The following is a 12,500-nucleotide window of genomic DNA, read 5'->3' as shown; positions in this document are numbered from 1 at the left end:
CTGCTGCCTGCTGCATCTTTTGTCCCGCCCTTTGTGTTGCGTCTCGGCCACTGTTTGGCTCATTCCTACACAGCCCCTTTTGTGCCCGCGTGCGCACACGCACACGCTTATGAGTATGTGGGTCTCCTTCGTGCACAGAACAGAGCGTCTGGTCTGGGCCACATCCATGCAACAGGCTGCAGCAGGGCCATTTGATCAGACACCACTCCCCTCCTTTCTCCCTCCATACCCCTATCCCCCAACCCAACCTTATCCGGGCCTCCTTCCCTAAGGAAGGGGATACCGCAGAAGGCTGGGGGGCTGGAGGAGGCTCTGTCATCAGTTAGACAGCCCCAAAAAATGAAAGGGTGCCTGTAAACGTAGAACGAGCACATTCTGCATTGTCATCTCACTCAAAACATACTTTTTTTGGGGGGGGGGGGGCTGCTAAAACCATGATTTGGTCAAACAGGGAAGTGCATTATCCTAATGATTCCTGTAATGAAAGTGTCTGCCCTGCCTCTGTGCCTGTGCTCTCACCGGGGGCCTACTGTTGTCATGAGCGTGCCACTCTCTCCCCCCCCCCCCCACCATGCGCTCAAGAGAAAAATTAATTCTGACCGGTGTAGCATTACAAAATGCAATAGCGCAAAAAAAACACCGCTTTTGAAAGTACCATCCCCTTGTCCTTCTCGAAGTGCGGAGGGTCAGCTTCCTGTAGCTATAGTATTCAGCTCAATAGCAACTATTTTACAACTATGATATTTGACATGGCTTTGAGATATGGAGCTATGCGTGCGCGAAATGCACTCCAGCCATTGCAAGGGCATACTGTAGGCCTGTAGGCCTCATGGGTCAAACCGAAACTCATGGCAATCAGTGGATTGGTTTGAACTTCAAAATATCTCGAATCATGCATTCCTGCTTGGGCGTGTTAGATGAAATAACTTGTTTCTCGAATACCTCTGTAGTCTATTTATTCTACAGTATCTATTAATGAAGCACTATGAATGACTTATTAAAATATGATTATTCATGGTTTGGGTCCGACAAAATCATGGGCTGGTGCCACCAACTGTAAAAGGTAGCGGCACAAGGGTGAAGAGTTAGTCTGTAGCCCTGCAATAATTATTAACCCTTCGGGTATGTGTTGATTCAGGGGAACACATACAGTATGACAGGCACTCATTTGCAATCTAGCTTCCCTCTACAATTTAAATAACAACTTTGGTCAGTTTTCTGGGTTTAAAGTTAATAAAACCAAATCAAGAGAGACTGAATCCAGTTGTACAGCATTATTTCTGAATACAGAACAAGGTTCCACATATCTTGGTATTAAAATCACAGCAGAAATTTGCTCCATGAGTTCAATAACTTCCAAACCTACTGCGGTACTACTGGTCTGCACAACTTAGGGCTGCAATGTGTTTGGTTCTCCAAGAAACCATACTTACCCTGAGTGCAGACTGAAATGCTGTCCACAAACTTTGGATGGATATTTGTACTTTACTCCCTTTAAGAAGCTAAAGAAGAACACCCCTAATCCCGTTGTTAAAAACACTCTGACTATATGACACGAAGTACAGCAATACCTGGGGGAATCCCCTTTATTATCCAGTTTCACACCAATTTGGAGCAATGACAATTTCCCACCCGGTAGAAATGACTTGGGCATTACAGAATGGGCAAGAAAAGCTATTGTTAAAGTAATGGATTTATTCAATGAGAAGGGCTCATGTCGTTTGAAGAACTAAATGGAAGACTCAACTTCCCACAAAAGCAAATGCTTCTGTTTTCCAGTCTAAAACCAAATGCCCTGCAACGTCATTTGACCACTTTAGAAGCACTCTCTGTTAATATGTGTTATGGGAGAGGTCACATGACGCCAATTATATGGGGAAATGGTAGCTACTCATCAAGACAACTCTGACGGCAAGAGACTTCAGTGGGATATAAGATATTTCAGCAAAGGACTGGGGTACGATATGCTCCAGAGCTCAGATACAGACAATAAACACCCGCCTGAGATTGTTGTATGTGTGAATAAAAAAATAAAAAAATTGTATTTCTGTAATTGTTGATTGTCCTATTTGGAACAAATATATGTGTAAAAAAAAAAAAATTTGCAATCTAGCCTAAGAGCTTGGCGTTAATATGTATAAGGCTTAAGCAGACAGACAGACCAAATGGCTCGAGGCACAGTTATAGTGGTGAGTTGTACTCCAGTGGTATTTGTACATATTCTATTTGTCTAAAAAAAAGAGCTGGTTGGAAAAAGAGGAGGACCATGTCTCGCCAGTCACTGGTAAAGAAATGGTTGAGAAACAGAGCACTGTACTGCCAATGTCATGTGTCAGCACTACACCAGTGTCTAAATAGGTCCAGGATGAAGGGTGGACGTGTGGGGATGAGGTGTGTGTGCAGGCTGGTGGCCCGCCTGGGAGGTGGGGGCGCGCGCAATGTGGATAAACTGCCAGGGCCGAATTCTTGTCCCAGTCCACCCCTGGACGGACTGGAGGGGGTTGGAGAGAGATGGATGGTATGAAGCTCCCTTGCAGGGCAGGGTCAACCCCCCCTCCCCCACATGTTCCGGGGTCTGTGGGGATCTCTGTCTCCTGACCCGGGCCCAGCTGGACACCATGGATGTGTGTATGTGTGGTGGGGAGGTCTGCCGATCCCAAGCACACTCAGCTCGGTAACAACACAACATTGACATAGTTTGGAGTTTCTTCAAGAGCTCGTCTCACGTGTCAAGCTGTGTTCTAAGACTTGGTGCTGGGTTCCAGGATTAGGTAGCCTATAATGTATTGAAAACTCCACAAAATGAAGACTGAATGGCAGCAATTAAATAGATGCAAGGATCCTGTATGGATATTGCTGGACATATTTATTGGTTGTGTCAAAGTTTCTGAAAGATCATTAAGAGTATGCCATTTATCTGCACCCTTGTAGTTACTGTTTGTAGATATATAAGCCAAAATCTCCTCTCTCCCGCGTTGCATGACGCATGCTGCCAACCACACCAAATATTAATCATGGATAATACAGGGAAACAATGATTCTTTCTATGTACTTAATACACAAGGATCAGCTAGCCCCCATCCCAACAGCCCTAGACAGCCCTAGCCCTAGACAGCCCTAGCCCTAGACAGCCCTAGCCCTAGACATCCCTAGACAGCCCTAGACAGCCCTAGCCCTAGACAGCCCTAGCCCTAGACAGCCCTAGACAGCCCTAGCCCTAGACAGCCCTAGCCCTAGACAGCCCTAGCCCTAGACAGCCCTAGCCCTAGACAGCCCTAGACAGCCCTAGACATGACAGCCTATAAGCATGGTCTTAATGTAGGTTAACGAGCCCAGTAGAGTTTCACTGGACCGCAACAACATTCATGAATAATGTGGATGATACTTACTGTGTACTGTGTAGTGTAGCACTATGCGATAAACACTGGATGGGTGTAGTTATGTTCACATTTGTACCTCAGTATATACTTCATGCACATATATAGCTAACAAGGAGAGTTTAGATGGATGGCTCCAACACTCATGATGTGGATGATACTGTGTAGTCTATGACTGTGTCATAAACACTGGGTATTAAACTACATGTCGGAGGATTCGTTGTATTTCTACTTCAGTATGCTGTATATTGCATGATACATATGTAGCATATACTACTAGGCTACATCGTGTTTGTATTTGTGCTTCGCCGTGCATGCACTTCTTTATGTGTGTGTGTGTGTGTGTGAGAGAGAGAGTTTGCGCGTGCATGGCTCCATGTGTGTTGGAGAGTAATTACGGAGAATAAAGGGCTAGTTGTACAGAGTGAAACTCAGGGTTTGAAGTGAGAGGGGAGATGCTTTTCTGTTTGGCTGGGCACACTGAATGGCCCTATTCACCATGCCCCCTTACCGCAATCTCCCATTCTCCCCATTGTCATCCCCCCTCAGTACCCCTGGCCCATCCCCGGGCCCCCCTCTCCCCAACACTGCTGGGACTCAGGGTGAGGCCGGGAGGGGAGGCCTGAAGGAAAATAGAGGGGGAGAGAGAGAGCGGGAGTGGGGGGACAGAGACGCTGAATGAGAGAAGTGGGGAGGTGTGGAGAAGGGGAGAAGAATGAAAAGCCAAGAGAGGATAGCGGGGGTAAAGGGGGAGGAGGGCTAGGGGTGAGAAACAGAGATGCAGTCCCCCTATCTCAACCCATCTCCCCCCATCCCTCTGTTGTCTTAATAATTCTGCATATCTGGTTAAACTCTCTTTTCCTCGGACATGAATCTGATATCAACCGCTCTATTCCGCAGATGTTTTCTGCACCTGCTTTATTTGTGATCCTCTAACACATGGACCTACAGTGAAAGAATACAACCTTCGCAAATCGGGTGCCTTGATATTTCAGAACGTTGTACAGAAACCACTGAGAGCAATAAACGCCTCCTGACTCTAAACTCTCGTCTCTAAACCCCGACTCTGTTTTCCTCTGAAAAACCTTGGCACATTTGCATTTCACAATGCATTGCAGTAGCGGTTTAAGAAGTGACACTCGCTGTTTTTTCTCAAACAATATTCAGTGCCTTGCAGGCAGCCTTGCACCTCTTTCTTCTGTTATCGTGTGTGTGTGTGTGTGTGTGTGTGTGTGTGTGTGCGTGCGTGCGCACGCGCGTGTGTGTGTGTGTGTGTGCGCGCGCGCGCGTGTGTGTGTGTGTGTGTGTGTGTGTGTGTGTGTGTGTGTGTGTGTGTGTGTGTGTGTTAGAGACAGTTACATCATCAGACCCATCACAATCCCTCAACACCACTATATCAAACTCAACAAGAAACACAAAACACCCACAATGGGGCAATCGGGCTATATAGACTACAACAGGACACAAACCCAGCACAAGCTAAATGATTTGCCATTGAGTTGAGTCCCCACACCAGGGATATTTTCGCCAAAACGTGAGGGATGGGAGTTTCTGCTGGGACTGGGCAGTCCATTGTGTTGTCCTTACACAACAAACGTATCAGTGTCATAGTGTTCATACACACACACACACCTTCTTCTCCTGCTCCTCCTGCTATTCCTCCTTATGCCCCATGCGCCGATCCCCAGTCCCTCTTTCTCTGCAACACATGCGCACAGACACTCCCAGTGGTCACTTGCTTTGTCTGAAATCTGTCTTGGATGGATCGAAATGTACAGAATGGGTACCTGGAGGAAAATAAGGGAGGGTCGTGCTTTTTCAATTTCCGTCAAGGGGAGGGTTTAGTATTATTTAAATCTAGTCCAGGGGAGGGTCATGTCATTTGTAATTGATGAAATGTCAATAATGCTCAGTGTTTTAGAATGAGTTGCTTATTAGGCTATATATTGATGTGTGCCCGATGCTGCCCTCCATCTTTGATTCTCTGCTGGGCCTGCAATACCAAGTGTGCTTATAGGCTTATCCGTATGGTCTCAATCAAATCATCCATAGCCTACAGGCGATAGGCTACGAAGTGTATGCTCGGAAAAGAGCAGAGCAGAGTTGGCAGTTGGCATATAGCACTTTCGAGGCACAGCTGAGCATACATTTTATTTGACTGAACTGACGGTGCCTGCGTCTGATGGTCATGGTGCTTTCAAGACAACTGAGAACTCGGTCTAGAAAGATGCCAGAGTTTCCAGCTTGGATATCCGAGTTGGATGACTATTTAAAACAATGTTACCCAGACGTTTTTCTCTCCAGTTGTCTTGAACTGAATTTAGAAGTCTGAGATTTCCGCTGTTCCCAGTTGTTTAAACATTCATCTCAGCAGAGGGAGAGACCAGCAGAGGGTCCACCTCTCACGGTCCCTGCTCTCACTTTCCTCTCCTCGGGCGAGACTGACCAGAGAGACGGGACACAGTCTTCCATCTGGTGGCAAAACTCGAGTCGTACTGCATCTGCCTCATGCGTAAATGAATGTTGTTCCTATGACCAGAGAAAGTACCATTATCCTCGATATTAAAATAGACAGGACGAGCTAATACTATTAATGAAAATGCAGAGCTATCGATACACTGGCCTTGCTACTCATCCATTGCGGCTGCAGCGAGGGGAAAGTAGGGAGAAGCCTGTTTTCCGTTTTGTAATAGTGTTGAATAAATGTGCTAAATAAATAAATTTAACATGAACTCACTCTTTGCTGTGATCTTCGACAGTCTCTCTGTAGTCATGGTTTTAAAAGTTATTCAATTGTATGTAGGCTAGTATCACACTTTACTGTGGCTGGGGTCATGGAAGCTCTGCAGGCACAGTGATTTGAGCTATCCAATTGGCCAGTGCAGTAGCCACACTCGATTTAGCCACAGGTCTGCCGGGCAGGCAGAGTTTAAATGGTTCAAAATGGAAACACTTTGCTTAACCTGTGCGCCGGGCATCTGAATCAACTACCGTCCAACAGCGCACAATGCATTTCAAAAAAGGAGGGTAAAAGCCTTTATCATTGGCTTTTCTATAGACATGTTTGGTGGATCGACTAGGGATTCTTCGAAGATCGACCGGTTGGCAACCACTGCCATATGTCTACCTTTTATTAAAGAAAATGGCAAAATGCACAGGCCTATCTTCTGTTAACGTAAGATTGTGAAGAAAATAAAAACCGATCCGATTATTTAAAGTGATCCACAACAGTGCTTTAGTCTGAGATGCTTTATGCTAGAAACAAACTGTAAAATACCTGGGGAAAAGTTTACTCCGGTGGGGGCATGATTTTTTTTCCGTTTCTTTGACAGTCAGAGGCTGAACTACAACTTTCTATAGCCGAGGAAACAAAAAATGGACTGCTTGGGAATCTAATTCTGTCACTATCAACTGATTAAGTTATTCACTTTCTGAACAAAAGATGTTGAAACCCAGACAGCTTTTAGGGAAACACTTGTGACCACCTCTCCTTGGGTTGAGCCACAGAAGAAGAGTAACCAGGAGGATGGGGTGGAAAGGTAGGCCTAGCTTTTAGGGAAACACTTGTGACCTCCTCTCCTTGGGTTGAGCCACAGAAGAAGAGTAACCAGGAGGACGGGGTGGAAAGGTAGGCCTAACTTTTGAAAGTACCTTGCTCAGATTTCTAATGACATCTCAGATGTAATTATTTGCAAACAGGGACAGTTTTGTTGCAAACAATACACTGATTTGGCATTGGAGACATATGACACATAGACACATGTAAAATGACATAGAATTGCATGAAATACGATGATAGTTTCATGCAATGCTTTTACTATAAAGGAGATCTTTCCACCCCTACTCCATGGTGGTCTGTGAACCCACAACCTTCTGGCCTGCAGCCCTGTGTTTTAATCAAAATTCCTGCAATGCCATATAATGCTTAAAGGACATCTGCATATCTAAGACTCTGGTCTGTACTAGAAGAGAGGGTAAACATGTTCTCTGTTATCCACTTTAATGTTTTAATTATTATTTTGGCTATAGGAGAGGGTTACTTGTTTGTTTTTTTAAGTGTCAAGCGAGGGTTTAGGTAAAACATATTTTGCTGAAGTAAGGCCTGTCCATTTCCATTTCAGAGATCTGATTGGCTCCGTGTTACCCGTTCACTCCCTTACTAAAAATACTGCACAGCCTACTTATCGTTCAAAATACTATTTACAGTGTAGGATACTGTTTAGTAAAAAACAAATGCAGGAAACAAATTATACAGCTACCCAGCCTAAAACCCCAAAGTGTAAACAATGCAGACGTAGAAGCACAGTGGCTAGGAAACTCCCTGGAAACCTATAGTGGAACCAGGTTCCAAGGGGTGGCCAGTCCTCTTCTGGATGTGTTCTTCAAGATGTTCAAATGTTGACCAGCAGGGTCAAATAATAGTCACAGTGGTTATAGAGGGTGCAACAGGTCAGCTGCAAATGTCAGTTGGCTTTTCATAGCCGAGCATTCAGAGGTTGAGTCAGCAGGTGAGAGAGAGAGAGAGAGGGGGAAAGAGAAAGCAGGGGTCGAAACAGCAGGTCTGGGACAAGGTAGCATGTCCGGTGAACTGGTCAAGGTTCCATTAGTGGCAGGCAGAAAACCAGAAACTGGATGACCAGGTGGGAGGAGAGACAGAGAGCGAGAGAGAGAGAATAATTAGATGAAGCATACCTAAGATCACACAGGACTCCAGATAAGACAGGAGAATTACACTAGATAGGACAGACTGACCGAAGCCCCTCGGCACATAGACTATTGCATCATAGATACTGGGGACTGAGACAAGGGGGGTCAGGGGACACTGTGGCCCTGTCAAAAGTTACCCCCGGACAGTGCCAATCAGGCAGGATATAACCCCATCCACTTTGCCAAAGCACAGCCCCCACACCACCATAACCCCACCCACTTTGCCAAAGCACAGCCCCCACACCACCAAAGGGATATAAACAGACCACCAACTTACTACCCTGAGACAAGGCTTAGTACAGCCGATGAAGATCTCCTCCACTGTACGAGCCCGAGGGGGTGCAAAACCGGACAGGAAGATCACTTCAGTGACTCAACCCACTCAGGTTTAGTATAGAGGGGAAAACCTTGGCATGACGTGATGCACCCTCCTAGTGTGAGCAGGCCAGTGACCCTGTAATAGAATCCCAGTGGAGAGAGGGGAGCCAGCCAGACAGAGACAGCAAGAGGAGTTCGTCTCTCCAGTGCCTTGCAGTTCACCTTCACACCCCTGGGCCAGACTACACTCAATCATAGGATCTACTGAAGAGGTTGAGAACGATTCTGCGTCTCTCACATGGACAGGCAGACCATTTCATAAAAATGGAGCTCTATAGGAGAAAGCCCTGCCTCCAGCTGTTTGTTTAGAATAGTTGATTAGGATCCCCATTAGCTACTCCACATGTAGCAGCTACTCTTCCTGGGGTCCACATACAGTGCATTCAGACCCTTTGACTTCTTCCACATTTTGTTATGTTACAGCCTTATTGTCAAATGTATTAAATAGTCCTCCCCCCCTCATCAATCTACACACAATACCTCCTAATGACAAAACAAAGACAAATTCCTGGCCCATGGAGTTTTAGAAATGTTTGCAAACTGAAATATTACATTTACATAAGAATTCAGACACTTTACTCAGTACTTTGTTGAAGCACCTTTGGCAGCGACTACAACCTTGAGTCTTTTTGGGTACGACGCTACAGGCTTGGCACACCTGTATTTGGGGAGTTTCTCCCATTCTTCTCTGCAGATCCTCTCAAGCTCTGTCAGGTTGGATGGGGAGCGTCACTGCACAGTTATTTTCAGGTCTCTCCAGAAATGTTTGATCGGGTTCAAGTCCGGGCTCCGACTGGGCCACTCAAGGACATTCAGAGACTTGTCCCGAAGCCACTCCTGCGTTGTCTTGGCTGTGTGTTTAGGGTCGTTGTCCTGTTGGAAGGTGAACCTTCGCTCCAGTCTGAGGTCCTGAGTCCTCTGGAGCAGGTTTTCATCAAGGATCTCTCTGTATTTTGCTCCGTTCATCGTTCCCTTGATCTTGACTAGTCTCCCAGTCCCTGCAGCTGAAAAACATACCCAAAGCATGATGCTGCCACCATCATGCTTCACCGTAGTGATGGTGCCAGGTTTACGCCAGACGTGACACTTGGCATTCAGGCCAAAGGGTTCAATCTTGGCTTCATCAGGCCAGAGAATCTTGTTTCTTATTGTCTGAGTCTTTAGGTGCCTTTTGGCAAACTCCAAGCGGGCTGTCATGTGGCTCTTACTGAGGAGTGACTTCCATCTTGTCACTCTACCATAAAGGCCTGATTGGTGGAGTGCTGCAGAGATGGCTGTCCTTCTGGAAGGGTCTCCCATCTCCACAAAGGAACTCTAGAGCTCTGGATTCTTGGTCACTCACTGACCAAGGCCCTTCTCCCCCGATTGCTCAGTTTGGCCAATCGGCCAGCTCTAGGAAGAGTCTTGGTGGTTCCAAACTTCTTCCATTTAGGAATGATGGAGGCCACTGGGTTCTTGGGGACCTTCAATGCTGCAGAAATGTTTTGGTACCCTTCCCCAGATCTGTGTCTCGACACAATCCTCTCTCAGAGCTCTACAGACAATTTCTTTAACCTCATGGCTTGGTGTTTGCTCTGACATGCACTATCAACTGTGGGACCTTATATAGACAGGTGTGTGCCTTTCCAAATCATGTCCAATCAAGAGAATTTACCACAGGTGGACTCCAATCAAGTTGTAGAAACATCTCAAGGATGATAAATGGAAACAGGATGCACCTGAGCTCATTTTCATGTCTCATAGCAAAGGGTCTGATAAGGTATTTCATTTATTTATTTTTTTGATAAATGTGCAACATTTTCTAAAAGCCTGTTTTCGCTTTGTCATTATGGGGTATTGTGTGTGGATTGAAATATTTAAGCATTTTTAGAACAAGGCTGTAACATAACAAAATGTGGAAAAGGGGTCAAGGGGTCTGAACACTTTCCAAATGCACTGTAAAACATACAAATACATGACAAAGTACAGAACAGTTATAAAAAAAACACAAGATATTACATTTAATAAGATGTAAAAAATACAAATAAGAGTAGAAATGAAGTATAGGTATGTACAGCAGGTATGTACGTGTAGGTATGGCAGGACCAAATTGGAGAAATAAGTAGGAACAAGCTTTTAGGTTAACAGTAAAACGTTGAAATCAGCCCTAGCATTAACAGGAAGCCAGGCTAGAGTCAAGATTCTAGTCAAGATTCTAGCTGCCACATTTTGAACTAACTGAAGTTTATTTAGTGCCTTATATCTGGTAGCCAGAGATAAGTATTGTAATCTTGAAGTGACAAAAGCATGGATGAGCTTTTGTGCATCATTTTTGTACAAATGTTTCAGATTTTTGCAATGCTACGAAGAAGCTGCTCTTGAAATATGTTCGTCAAAAGAGAGATCAGGATACAGAGACGACTGTACAAACATCAAAATTCATTGTCAGATCCGACAGCATATCTCGTTGTTTCTTGGGACCTAAAATTAACATCTCTGTTTTGTTTGAGTTTAAAAGTAACAACATTTCCTCCATCCACTTCCCAATTTCTAAACCCAATTTTAGGGCTTCACCATGTTTCATCGAAATGTACAGCTGTGCGTCGTCTACATCGCAGTACAAGTTGACATTGTGTTTCAAAATGACATCACCAGGAGTTAGCATATATAGTCAAAACAATAGTGGTCCTAGAACGGAACCTTGAGGAACACTGAATGATTTGTCAGATGACAAACCATCCACAAAGATGAACTGATATCTTTCCGACAGAGATGAGCTAAACCAGGCAGGAATTTGTCCTCGTAGACCAATTAGGGTTTCGAATCTAAAGAATATGGTGATTGATGGTGTTGAAAGTGGCACTAAGGTCTACGAGCACAGAGCCTTGGTCTGAAGCCATTAAAAGGTCATTTACCACCTTCACAAGTGCGGTCTCAGTGCTATGTTCGCGTCTAAACCTAGACGGAAGTCTTTCTTATACATTATTTGTCTTCAAGAAGGCAGTGAGTTGGTGAGCAAAGGATTTTCCAAAATTTCTTGAGAGGAATGGGAGATTCGATATGGGCCGATAGTGCTTGGAATATTCTGGATCAAGGTTTCGATTTTTCAGGCGAGACTTTATTACTGCCACTTTTAGAGAGTTTGGTACACATCCAGAGGATAGGGATCCATTTATTATGTTTAACATCGGCGTGCCAAGCACAGGAATTAGCTCTTTCAGTAGTTTAGTTGGAATAGGGTCCAGTAGACAGCTGGAAGGTTTAGAGGCCATGACCATTTTAGTGAATGTTTGAGAGATACAGGATTAAACAACTTGAGTGTCTCCATTGATCCGAGGTCCTGCAGTTCTGTGCAGACAACTGAGTTTTGGAGAAAAAAAAATCTAATGATCATGGTCTTTTCGTCGAAGAAGTTCATGAATTCATCACTGCTGAAGTGAAGACAATCTTCACTTGGAGAATGCTACTTTTAAGTTAGCTTTGCGACAGAAATGTTGGATAGTTTTTATTCTCCTCAATCAGCTTGGAAAAGTAGGCTGATCGAGCAGAAGTAAGGGACTTCCGATATTGCACAGTACTGTCTTTTCAAGCTAGGCAGAAGACTTCCAATTTGGTGGAGTGCCAATGATGGTACTGAAAGCCTTTTGGAGTGGGTCTGTGGGCTTCTTAATGTGAATATTGAAGTCACCAAACATGTGAATATAATCTGGCATGACTATGAGGTCCAGGAACAGTAAACAGTAGCTATAAAAAGTGATGTTAGCAACATCTCCGCCTTTGCGCGATACGCGGGGTATAGGGTCACTAGTGTAACCAGGAGGAGAGGCCTCATTTAACGCAGTAAATTAATTAGGCTTAAACCAGGTTCCAGTCAGGCCAATCACATCAAGTTTATGATCAGTGATTAGTTCATTGACTATGACTGCCATTGAAGTGTTTTATCTAATATTAAGTTGTGCCATTTTGAGATGTAAGGTATTATCACAATCTCTTGAATTAATGACATTAATGGAGGAGGTCTTTATTCCAGTGAGATTGCTAAGGCAAACACCGCCATGT

Source organism: Oncorhynchus kisutch, linkage group LG23 (assembly GCF_002021735.2).
Source record: "Oncorhynchus kisutch isolate 150728-3 linkage group LG23, Okis_V2, whole genome shotgun sequence".
Taxonomy (NCBI): domain Eukaryota; kingdom Metazoa; phylum Chordata; class Actinopteri; order Salmoniformes; family Salmonidae; genus Oncorhynchus; species Oncorhynchus kisutch.
Note: the sequence above shows the minus strand (reverse complement) of the source record.